This window comes from Dromiciops gliroides, chromosome 2 (genome assembly GCF_019393635.1).
Source record: "Dromiciops gliroides isolate mDroGli1 chromosome 2, mDroGli1.pri, whole genome shotgun sequence".
In the NCBI taxonomy this organism is placed as follows: Eukaryota; Metazoa; Chordata; class Mammalia; order Microbiotheria; family Microbiotheriidae; genus Dromiciops; species Dromiciops gliroides.
Genome location: NC_057862.1, coordinates 327945999 through 327959806, shown reverse-complemented (window position 1 = coordinate 327959806; position 13808 = coordinate 327945999).

Here is a 13808-nt window from a genome sequence, read left to right as displayed (position 1 = left end):
TGTCAATATCAAGGACTGTGGAGGTCGTACATTGATATGTCATTTCCCAACTTACTGCATATATTTGGGGGTGATTTTAATTCTTTCAAAAAGAATACTTGTCCTAGTCCACCCTGGCAATTTTAAAAATTGGAGATTTTTACATATGAGTCAGGCCAATAATGTGCTGCTGCCAATGAGACTTTATTACAGCACATTTTAACATTTTAAATCGAAACACCCAAAGGCAGGAGCATAGGTAAGCAAAGTTCAAGGAACAAGGAATTTAAAGGCAAGGGAAAAACAAGATTCTCAGTCGGGTGAAGTGTCCTATACAACTAGGTCTTAGAATGTGATGGTTTCAGGACTCAATAAGTAGGAAGAGCAATGGGGTCCAGCCATTGTCCTTTGCAGAAGCCATCTTCAGACTGGGCACATACAGATTTTGTCAAGTTTGCTGCCTCTCAGTCAATGTGTGGGATGCCAGAGTCCTTAGTGTCTTCTACATCAGAGTAGGTCAAGGAGGCCCACAGGCCTCTATTTTAAATGGAAGGGAACAAGTTCTTGATCAAGTCCATCTGATTTATTTTAAATAATTATCTTACAGGCAGGTAGCTGGTAGGCATTGGTCAATGATTCAAGTAGAAAAAGTAAGCATGGAGTATGGAACTTTACAGAAAAGAGAAGGAAACCAGAGCATGTCCATAGATGTGACATGCTGCAAATGAATGCAATGAGTCTCACCCCCCACCCCACAAAAAAAACCTTAGTTTTAAGATTATCACAATACCTCATACAGATTGAGTCTAAGCAGTTCTATTTGAACCCTGAGCTTTTAGTGCTTGTGTTTAAGTCACAGATTGACAAAATGTTTAATTGTGATATAGCCAATTGTGAGCAAAGAACTACACATATGGTTTGAGGTGATTTTTTTTTGTACAAGTCAAAATTGAGGCCTTGCATGGTTGATATTATGCCTGGAAACACTCAGGTTTACATAGAACAAAAATGGTGCAGATAATTCTGGCAAACTGTACCCTCCTCTCCAAAAAAACCCAAGCTTAATCTGTCCATTTTTTTAAGTGAGGCAATTGGGGTTAAGTGACTTGCCCAGAGTCACACAGCTAGTAAGTGTTAAGTGTCTGAGGCCTGATTTGAACTCAGGTACTCCTGACTCCAGGGCTGGTGCTCTATCCACTGCACCACCTAGCTGCCCTGATCTATCCATTTTTAAAAGGATAGTTCATATAAAATCAAATTCTTTTTGCTTAAAATTACCTGGATAATTGTGACTTCAGAAACCTGTTCTTGGCTTCATATGGTAAAACTGTAACTGTATTATGCATATGTAGAAGACCTCAGGTTATTAATCCATGTGTCTTCCATTAACATTATATTTATTAAGCACTTCTTTTCCTTCTCTTCATAAATTTTTATTTTCATTATCATGTTTCATTCTATTATTCATTCTATTTTTCTATATATAACAGAGGCAGATTTAATTGTCCAGTGTTACATTTATGTGATTGAAGAACAAAATTGAGTTTACCTGACCATAATGATCCAAAGTATTCTATATATTTGATAAAAATCATTATATAATGTAACATCTATATCAATCATGTCTTGCTTTGTTATATCTTAAAGCTATGTTTATGTTATTTGGAAAGTCTTATCTCTCTGAACTACTGTTCTCATGTCACATCCAAAATTAAGCATGGTTGGGCCTGGTTAATACTTAGATGGAATCCCACCTGTGGGATATTTTAGGCTTAAATATGAGATGAAATGTGTAGAGTTGGGTGTAACCTTGGAATCAGGAAAACTTGGTTTCAAATCCTGCCTCTGGCACCCACTACTATCTGTGTGATCACAGACAAGTAATTTTTACTACTTAATGCCTGAAAGAACTTTTTAAAGACTGTTTCAGACAAGTCACTGGGAGTTTCCTATGTGATTAAAATCAGTTTCACACTTCCCTTCCCCACCAAAAAAGGCTATGGCTAACATGTAGGGCTAGTTAGAAATTGAACTATTCCATAGAATCATTGTATTTAAGTTTCTGACTTGAGAGGCTGTCTACTCCAACCCATACTTAAATGATATTACCTTCTCCAACATCCCTGACACAGTTGGGATGTTCACCCTCCTTGGAAGACCTTCAAGGGGAACTTTGGTAGGGAAATCACAATCATATGAGGTAGGCTTTTTAGACTTTTTTATTGGCCCAGTTTGCTATGTTTTATTAAGTGTATATTAGTGGTATGTAGTTGGTGTTTTGTCACAGAGGTTCACAGTAAGGTTAAATGACATATCAGGCTTATAACATTTTAAGCTCCTATTTGAGTTGGGGCAATATTTATGCTATAGCTGTGGCAGTCATATATCTTGGTTCTTACAGATCAGCCCAATTTCTTTTATAAATATTGATATGTTTTGTTTTTCTGTCATTTTTATTTTTGCATGTATCCCATCTCCATTCTGCTACTAAATAAGCCATCCCTTGTAACAAAGATTAAAAAAGAAAGAGAAAAATAAGTAATTCAGCAAATCAACTAACACATCTGACATGTTGTTGTTCATTCTTTGTTCTTGAAGAGGACTGATGACACCACAAAGGTGATATCTTGGCATATGAACTGGATTTAATTGAGGCAGAGCTATACAAAGTCATCGGCTGCTTTCTCCTCCAGGATCATCGAAGTCCAGTGGCAAGACAATATATGTAATATTCCACATCCTTAATTCCTGTCCCTCATCTCTCCAAAGGAAGAAGGGAAGTATATTTTCTCAGCTCTTTTCTAGGGCCAAACTTGGTCACTGTATTTTTAATACAATATTCAGGATTTTGTTTCAGATATTATTGTTCTTCCTATATATATTACTGTAATCTTATAGGTTGTTTTCCTTCCTGGTTCTGCTTGCTTCACATTGTATCAGTTCATATATCTTCCTAAACTCCTTCAAATTCTTCATATTTGCAATTTCTTATGGTCTAAGAATATTCCATTACATTCATGTACCACAATTTGGTTAGCCATTCTTAAACCAACAGGCATCTACTTTGTTTCTAGTTTTTTGCTACCACAAAAGTGCTGATTTGAATTTTTTTGTGTATATATGAAACTTTTCTTTTGGTTTTTGGCCTTCTAGAGATATTTGCTGCCAGTGAGATGATAGGATATGAATATCTTAATCACATATTTTTCAGAATAATTCTAAATCTTGTGAATGGTTGGATTAATTCACAGCCCTTTCACGGTATATTAGTGGGCTTGTCTTTTCTTAGCCCCTCCAACACCATTTCTGTCTTTTGTAGAATAATATCTTTAAAAAGAACATGTATTTTTGAGAGCTTTTTAAAAAAAACCAAGCATTTGTTTTCTATCCTTCCCAATCTCCCCCTTTTTGAATAGCAAGAAAAAAACACAACAAAAACTTCATAACAAATATGCATAGTCAAAGCAAATTTTCTTATTGGCCATGTCCAAAAATGTATGTCTTTATTTTGTATTTTTAGTCCATTATCTTTGGTCCTCTGGAATTGTGGTTTTATTACTTTGATTGGAAAAAAAACATAAACACTTAAAAAGGTTTTACAACAGGAACATTCTTATTCAGACTATGTGTCCTGATTTTTGGTTAGGAAAATAGGATAACCAATAGCTGTAGCCTATATTCAGAAACGTGCCAAATTGAAAACAAATGCAGTTATTTGCAAATTCTCAGATCAATGTATCTGAAATTATTAAACATTGCTGCTGACTCTGGCTTAGTGGATCCAGAATAAAGAATTTCCTTTCCTGTTTCTACTACTAAGTGATGAGATTTAGAGCTGAAAGGCAGTTCAGAGATCAGAACATCTGGTCCAACCTCTGCCATGAGGAACAGAGGCTGAGAGAGAGGAAATGACTTTGCCAAGACCAAACAGACGGTAAGTAGCAAAGCTGGATTTCAAACTTAGGTTCTTTGACAATTCCACTTCAAACTCCACCGTGGTTTTTTTTTTTTCCCCAGCATTATACTTTTAGAGTTTAGGAAAATAGAAGAGCTGATCTAGAGGTAGAGGAATATTTGCAGGTTTGGCTCCTCTGTGTCTTAAAATCATCATCACAAGGACAAGTACTTCCTAATGGGTTTCATTGTTTGGTAGTCTTGTTTGTCTTAAATGGCTCTCAGTGGCTGTATTGTTGGAACCCATCTGCCTATTTGCTGATAGACATCATTTCCTAAAGTAAGCCTGATATGTCTATGCTCATTTCCAGATTTGAACTATTTGAGTGATTAAAATTAGGAAAAGCATTAGTGGTAGGTTAAAAAAGAAATCACTGAATTCTTGTCTGATTGTCTGTATTGAATACAGGATGATTAGGGAAAGAGATGGAAAGTTATAAATAGCTGGAAATTACCATTAGTTCCTAAACCAGCTTCTTACTGAAAGTTGATCTTGTACCCAAGAAAGTAAGTGGGCAAATGTGCTAATTCCCACACAAGTATGTTTTCAATAGTGTAAACCACCTGTCGGTAGGATTATTCCCTGAGCCAAAAGAGGTGGTGGCTCTCTTACCTCTTTTTGAAACTTAGAGCATTGGACTGGTTTTGAAAGAAAACAGGGAAGAATTTCATGATCCTCATACCTTCCTTTGGCTTTAAAGGATAAAGTTTGAGGGAGGGCAAGATTGTTGTCATATCTTTTGTCCTTTATTTTGGAATGGGATCTTTTGTGGTATGTAATCTTCTAAATTCCTGAAATTGTTATATATGCATATGTATACACACATATATACATAGATACATACATACACACACACAAAATAATAAACTAGGCTATAAATGAATATTTAGAGGTGCCCAGAAAACAACAACAATACTTTCTTAAAAGTTCCTAGACCCTGATAACTTCTACTTGAGGAATTCTGTACCTTTTCCCCCCCAGTGTCATTTTCTGTCACCTCAGCTTACTGTATCCTTGTTTGTGGAGCTCATGTCAATTCCTGATAACTCTGTACTGTACTAGTTCTCCCTTTTCTTTCTTAGGAAGGGAAGAAAAAAAAGCATTAAGTACTGGTTACTGTGATTAGTGCTTTAAAAACGTTATCTCATTTGTTTTTCACAACGATGTTGAGGTAGCTGCTATTATCATTCTCATTTTACAGTTGAGGAAACTGAGGCAGACAGAGGCCTAAGTGACTTACCCAGGGTCATGCAAACTAGGAAATATCTGAGGCTGGATTTGAATTCAGGTCTTCCTTGGCTCTAGGTGTAGTGCTATATCCACTGTACCACCTAGCTGCTTATAGATGCTTTTTAGGAGCTTAATATGCAAAAAATTATTTCACTAGGCATATAATAAGTAATATAGAAATAACAGAATAAATGTGGCGATTTTTGGTAGAGAAGAGGTGGAGATAATGAAGGACTTTTTGACATTTCTCTCCCTCAAGCTAACCCATACCATTTTAAAGTTTAGAAACAAATTATTAGATTAGAAACTATTGATCATAATCTGAAATGCTGCTACGGTTTCATTTTAATTTTTGTATTCCTGGAATGCAGTAGGTAATTAGTAAATGTTTGTTGATTGATAGACTTTTAAGGAAAATTTATATATATGTATGTATATGTATATATGTAAACATAAATATGTATATATCTATTTCCAACTTCTGCCTTGTGTTTTCTGTGAAGTTGAATCTTTGAAGATGATCACTCTCTAAATATTCCTTTGCAGTTTTGCTCTTTGTCGTATCTCTCTACAAAAATCATATCATATATATGTGTGTATATATATGTATGTGTACATATATATATATACACACACACACATATATCTACAGATCTTATTGTTTTGAATTATCCAGGTTATTAGTTGACTTAAACTGGTCAGGTAATAATAGCCTAAACTTTCACTTTTTGTGAGTTAAAAGAACTTAAAACATATCTTCCATATGGGTCCTGCAGTTCAGCCTTAGTAATATGATTCGAGATAACAGTGGTATAGTGGAAAAGCTATTGGGATTTTAGCCAAGTCCACCAATTACTAGCTGTACAAGTCACTAAATATCTTTGAACCTCAGTTTCCTCATCTGTAAAATGAGGGACTATACATTTATGGAGAGAGAGAGAGAGAGATTGTAATCTTATGTCTTTTTTAATGCATTTAAAAATATTATTCTGAGGTGCAGCTAAGTGGCACAGTGGATAGAGTACCGGCCCTGGAGTCAGGAGGACCTAAGTTCAAATCTGGCCTTAGACACTTAACACTTACTAGCTGTGTGACCCTGGGCAAGTCACTTAACCCCAATTGCCTCACCATAAAAAAAAAATATTACGAGAAGGGGTCCATGGGCTTCACAGACTGCCAACCAAAGTGGTCCATGATAGAGAAAGGGTTAAAAACTCCTGCACCTGATCATCTTTAAAGGTCCAGCCAAGGCTAAAACATTTGTATCATTGTGGAGACACCAGTAAAGGGAGAGTCTCATACAATTAGCCTTTTAAACCAAGGGTTAAGCATTCTATAGGGTACAAGATCTCAGGCAGAGACCTAAACTTGAGTATTTATTGAAAAAAATCAGGATGGGATAGTGGAGTCCATAAATTGACCATTGCATAGTGATCAGATGTGTATTTGTTTCAGAGTGATGTTTGGTTAATTACAAACTTGAATATTAAATTACTGGAATTTTAAATTAAAAAAAAATCCAAAAAATACCTGAGAGAGAAGAGTCCGTGAAGTTGTTCTTATTGAAGTTCTAAGTCAAATATCAAGACAGAATATTTTATGAAAAGGATGATAAGCAGTTTCATCTATCCATCCATCAATCAATCAATCAACACATCTTTATTATGTGTCAATAAGTATCTATTAGTCTGGGAAATCTGGTGATATAAATATAGTGATTGGAATGATCCTGTTGTCAAGGAGCTTATTACATTCTAATTGTGGAAACAACAAGAATGTTTGTGTGTGCATATACACATGTATACATACATAGACAATATAAATATGCATTATCTATATTTTTATATATGTTTATGTACATATGTAGTATACTACGTATACTAGACAAGAGAAGAAGCTTAACAGCTTCCACATGTGCTGCCTTCAGTGCATCCTTGGCATATCTTGGTCAGATAGGATCACCAACACAGAAGTGCTCCAATGCAAGCAACATGCTACTGAAACAAAGATGGCTGCACTGGCTTGGTCATGTGCACCTCATGCAAGACAGGCGAATTCCTAAAGACCTACTCTATGGGGAGTTAGCCTCAGGCCAAAGACCTGCTGGACGCCCCCAGCTTCCTACAGAGATGTATGCAAGCAAGACTTAAGGGCTCTGGGAATACATATCGGCAGCTGGGAGGAGATGGCCAAGGACCTCTCCCGATGGAGTTCAGTACTCAGGAGCAGCTTGTTCGAAGCTGAGATGGGCCTTCAAGCTCGGGAAGAAGAAAAATGAATGAGATGCAGGAACTGATGGGCAATAGAGAGCGCAGTTTTCCGATGTCCTCGTTGCGGCAGGAGCTGCGGCTCCCGTATTGGACTGCACAGCCACACTGTGACCTGTGGCTCTTCAAGGTGCTGATCCATGGTCATCTGTGACTGGTGGAAGCCTACTACTATTATGTACATACATCCATACACATGTGGAATAAATACAGAAAACAAAGGTGGGGCAGCTAGGTGGCTTGGGGGATAAAGCACCAGCCCTGAATTCAGGAGAACCTGAGTTCAAATCTGGTCTCAGACACTGGACACTTGCTAGCTATGTGACCCTGAGCAACTCACTTAACCCTCATTGCCCTGCAAAAAAAAAAAAAAAGAAAGAACAAAGTCAAATAAATACAAAGTCATTAAATACAAGGTAATTTGAAAGGGAGAGCACTAGAAGTTGAAGGAATTAGGAAAAGCTTCATGGAAAGGGTGGTTCTTTAGTGTCTTATTGAAGAAAGAGAAGAATTTAATGAGGCAAAGGTGAGAAGGGATAGCATCTCAGGTATGAGGAACGACCAGTGCAAAGGAAGGGAGAATAGAAGTGGAGGTCAGTTTACCTGGATGGCAAATGTGAGAGAACAACATAACATACAATGAGATGGGGGTTGAGGCCAGGTTGTAAAGGGCTTTAAAAACTAAACAGAGTTTTGTATTTGACTCTAGGAATAATAGACATCTACTGGAGTTGGCTGAGTAGGGGAATGACATGGTGAGATCTGAACTTCAGGAAAAATCACTGATAGCCATGTGGAGGATGAACTAAAGTGGGAAAAGACTTGAGGTAGAGAGGCCAATTAAGAGACTATTGTTGAGGCAGCTAGGTGGCACAGTGGATAAAGCACCAGCCCTGGATTCCGGAGGACCTGAGTTCAAAACCGGCCTCAGGCACTTGACACTTACTAGCTGTGTGACCCTGGGCAAGTCATTTAACTCTCATTACCTCACGAAAAAAAAAGAGACTATCATTGTAGTCTAGACAGTAGGTTATGAGGACATAGGCTACAACTTAGGCAGTAGCTGGGTGAGTGGAGAAAAGTAATCAAATGTAAGAGATATTGTGGAGGTATAAAAGTCATGTTGGGCCAACTGGTTAAATGAAGCAGAGGGAGAGTGTGAAATCAAGAGAAATGCCAAGGTTACAAGCCTGGGAGACACAAAAATGCCAGCATCTTTGACAGTAACTGGAAATTTGAAAGAGGAGAGAGCTTTGGGGAAAAGATAATAAGCTCTGTCTTAGACATGTTGAATTTGCTATGTTTCCAAAACATCCAGTTCAAAATATCCTAAAGGAAACTGGTGATGTGAGATCTAAGAAAAAGGGAGAGCCTGAGGTTTGATACATAACTCTGGCGGGAGTGGGGGGGGGAGTCATATGCATAGGGATGATAATTAAACCCATGGGAAACTGCTCAGGTAACCAAGAAAGTAGATGGAGAAACAAAAGAGGGCCCAGGACAACATCCCTGGGGACCATAATTAGGTGTCATGATCTGGATGATGCATTTCCAAAGGAGATTAAGAAGGAATGACCAGACAGACTGGAGGAAAACCAGGAGAGAGTGGTGTCATGAAAACCCAGAGAGGAGAGAGTATCCGGAAGGAGAGGATGGTAGTTTTAGAACAATGAAGACTGAGAAAAGACCATCATATTTGGGAATTGAGATCATTCATTAGTTTCTTTGAAGGGAACATTTTTTTTTTCAATTGAGTGATGAGATAGGAAGCCAGATTACAAAGGGTTGGGAGGTGAGAGAGATGGAAGGATAAGATCTTCTCATTTCTTCTTTTTTTCTTTACCTCAATCCCAAGTCATTGTTTTAAGAACCAGGGCAGATATCCTATTTTTCTTACCCCAGGGATTGTTCTGTGGATAAAGGAGGAGTACTTTTTTCATGTAAAGGAAAGAACAATGTAACATCCTGCTAAAAGCATACCTTTTCACATTAGTTCCATTCATCTTCCAGTCTTTGGAATTCTTAGGCTGAGTCTGAGACTAGATTAGAAAGAAAGAAGATCCCTAAGGAAGCTGAGAAGTTAAAGAGAAAAACATAAAGATAATGGAGAGAAATTTGAGAGATTTGGAAGAGGTCAAACAACATTCCCTCAAACCCTTCCATTTCCTACTATTGTATGGGCCAGAAATGAGCAGCTCCCCTTTGGGGACCTACAGGGCAATGTTTCACAACAGCAATGTGTGGAGGTGGGAGCAATTCTGAGATTTTAGGCTATGTTCTCACACTGCAGATTCTTCACCTTCAGCGTACCCCATTTGTTTTTGTTTTTGTTTTTGCAGGGCAATGAGGGTTAAGTGACTTGCCCAGGGTCACACAGCTAGTAAGTGTCAAGTGTCTGAGTCTGGATTTGAACTCAGGTCCTCCTGAATCCAAGGCCAGTGCTTTATCCACTGCACCACCTAGCTGCCCGTGCCCCATTATTTTTACCATCCTGTGTTTTTAGCAACAGCAAATGGCATCTAGTCTCAAATGAAGCTCATGTCTTAGTTTCTAAAATAGTCTGTCCTGAAAGGATCTAAGGACATGGAAACTTTTCAATTTGTAAATGAGATGGAATAAGGCCAATCCTTGACAAAATTGTGACCTAGGCAAGATGCCCTTAAGTTGCCTTAAATGCCTATCCTTATTTTTGAACTCCTCTTTAAAGATGTAATAGTACAATCAGATAGCTATTATTATTTCTTTTTAAAGTCTTAACTTAAAAAGTAAAATTTTATTATCTTGTTTTATATGACCTAAATTTCATCTGTATGTCTCCTCCTTCCCTTCCCAAAAAGCCATTTCAGAAAAAAGGGTCTTTTTTTTTAAAAGAGAGGAATAAATCAATAAAATTGATGAAAAAATTGAAAAAGTGTGAAAACATATATATTGTTCTATACCTCTGGACTCTCCACATCTACAAAGGAGAAGGAAAAGATATTTTCTCTTATTTCTTCTTTGGGTCCAAATATGTGCTTTGTAATTTTGCAACATTCACTTGTTATTATTTTGTGGTTATTGTTCTTTCTACTTACATTGTTGCAGTCATTATTTAAGTTGTTTTCTTGCATCTGTTTCCATCACACTATTCTCCTGATTCTTTTTCTACCTGTCTGATTCTTAGAGTCTTTGACCCATTTATCACTCATCTGCTACCCAAGTCTCTTGTCTTGGGTCTTCTTTACTTTTCTTCTTGTGTTCTTTCCTAGTGATCTCCTGAGTTTCTATGGGTTCATTGGTTAGCTCTATGTGTTGTTGTTTAGTCATTTTCAGTCATGTCCAACTCTTCATGACCCCATTTGGAGTTATCTTGGCAAAATTACTGGAGTGATTTGCCATTTCCTACTCCAGCTCATTTTACATATGAGGAAACTCAGATAGACAGGGTTCAGTGACTTGCCCAAGGCCACACAGCTAGAGTGTCAGAGGCCCTATTTAAACTCAGATCTTCCAGACTTTATGACCCAGTGCTCTGTTTGCTGTGCTACCTAGTAGATGATTCTCACATCTATACATCCAACACTTATCCCTACATTGAACTACAGTCCCACATTGCCATCTTTCATGGGCCTCTCCCCTGCCTCAGTACCTCAACTGTTAACATCTCCAAAAAAGGAACTCACTCTTTTCCTCCCAAATCTGCCATCTTTGGCATTTCCTTACTGAGGGCATTGCATCCTTCCAGTCACCCAGGTTTGTAAACCTTAAGATCATCCCTGACGCTGCCCTCTTATCCTCCATATCCAAATGGTGTAGATTCTTCCTTCTTAACCTTTTAAAATCTATTCCTTTCTCTCCATTTATACTTTCACTCTTCTGATCCAGTTCCTCATGACTTCTTGCCTGGACAATGTAATAGCTTCCTTGATCTCCTTGTTGTTAGTTTTTTTTCCATCTCCAACCCACCACACAACTTTGAAGAACAATTGTCCTAAGGCATATGTCTGATGGTCCAGTGCAAAGCTCTCTGTTGCCTCCTAGATAAACTACAAACTCCTCAAACTAAAATTTATAATTTTGCACAATCTGGCACCAACCCACTTTTCAAAGACTTGATCCTTGGTATTGCTTTTGACTCTTTCTACCTGGAAGCCATACCTGTTCTCCAAACTCAGCATTCCACTTGCTGTGTCTGGGATATAACCTCCCCCCCCCCCAACAACGTAGTCTCTCCTCATCTTAGCTTCTTAGAGTCTGTAATTTCTTTTACAGCTCCATTCAGAAGACATCTCCTATGTGAAGGCTTTCTTAGTCTTCCCAATTTAGTGCCCACTCAAATTACTTTATGTTCATCTGTGAACATGGTGTATCTTTCCTCCCCCCTCCAGTTAAATGTAAGCACCTCGAGAGAAAATATTGTTTAGCATTTGTCTTTGCATCTACAGTGCTTAGCATGTATGCCTCCCCTCCCAGCTGCTAGTTCTTCCTCCTCATTACATTATATTTACTTTGCATACGTTTTGTATATACTTATATACAAAATATATTTTTTATATGTACACATGTTGTTTCCCCTATTGAATGTAACCTCTAGTGAGGCAGAGATTGTTTTAAGGTTGGTTTTTTTGGCATTATATTTCTAGGGCCTACTGCAGTATCTAGCACATGATAGGTATTTAATACATGAAGGAGGAGACAGCTAGGTGGCTCAGTGGTTAGAGCACTAGGCCTGGAGTCAGGAAGACCTGAGTTCAAATGTGGCCTTAGAGACTTTCTATCTATGTGACCTTTGGAAAGTCACTTAACCTCTGTTTACCTTAATCCACTGGAGAAGAAAATAGCAAACCACCCCTCTATCTTTGTCAAGAAAACTTCATGGATAGTATGGTCCGATGTCATGAAGAGTAATACATGTCTGAACAACAGCAACACATGAAGGACTGAGCTCATAAGGTCTGTTACTTGAAATTTTCTCTCTGATGCAGTGATACCTTCAAGGAACTTACAAAATAGAAGAGGGAGATAAGAAAGCTATAGAAATAAATGTGGCATATATTAGAATATGACATATATAAAGGAGAAGTGAAAAGTATTGTGAGCTTGGATGAAGGCGAATGCTCATTTTGAGCTGAGCATTCTGGAAATGATTTCTGGATAAGGTGTCGTTTGAGCTGGGACTTGGAATATGGGTAGGACAATGGCAGCCATGAATAGAACAGAGGCTAGCTAGGTATAAGAAATAGTGTGAATAAAGGGATGGAAACTGGAAAGAAGAATGGGACATATTTAGATGTAGGAATTTGCCTTCTTTGACTTGAACAGGTTCTTGAGGAGGCAGAGTAGGGATGAAAAGGGAGATGCCTCCCTGATTCTTTGGGACCTAAACGGCAGACTAAGGAGAGAATTTTACTGGCCAGGGAGAGCATTAAATAGGATTCTACTATGTTATGTAAACTGTTCCCTTCCCTCATGGAGGAGGGACTATGAACTCCCTGTGGGCAGGGACTGTTTCACTATTGTATTTTTGTCTCCCAGGCAGTATCATGGTGCCTGACTCACTTAGTAGTTGCTCGTTGATTGCTTGACTGATGGATGCAACATGAAGCTATGACACTGCTTATTGGTTTTCTGGGTAAAGTTCTGACCTAGGGCAGACCTTGGTGGTGGCTGAGTTTAGTTTTGCTTTGCAAAACTGGACAGAACAAATTATCCAGGAGTAACCTAGTCTGTCATCAACCAGCCTGAACAAGTAGGATGGTGAGCATGGCAGATATGTGTGTGTTTTGACTTTTCAATCTTGGCCACTGGCCAAATTTAAATTGAACACTTGGAACTCCTCAGTCATTCATCATGCTTTAGCCACGCGCAGGGTTAGTGCCCAGTCTTTAAAAAGCACACAAAGAGCACTTTGAGTAGGAAAGCCCCACTAAGTTGAGCTGAAATCCACAACCCACATTGGTTTCATCTTACTGAACAGCTCCTTGGTTTGGAAGACACAGCTGTTGTTGGCATCTCTGAATACAGGCTGCTATTCTTCACCAGGTCTGGAACAGATGAGAAGAGTTAACTTGGGATGAATTTAAACAGTCCATTTTCCCAAATAATGAAACTGCTGTGAGCAAGATGCTAATTTCCTCTGAAGGATGTATGTCTTCCTGCACTGCGCTGATTTCCAACACACAAATCCAGATGGAGGTTGTCCTGGACCTAAGGGTATGGTATTTGGCTCAGGCCAGAAACAAGTTTTCTGCTTCATCCTTGGAAAGTCCCTGTGAAAACATTCTCCAGAGAATATTTCTAGTTGGTGGGATTGTGAAAGTTTAGATACTTAAATGGACCCACTCTTGTATTTTAAAATAATCATAGTAAAGGTAAAAGGTCTTGTTAGTCTGGTGTGT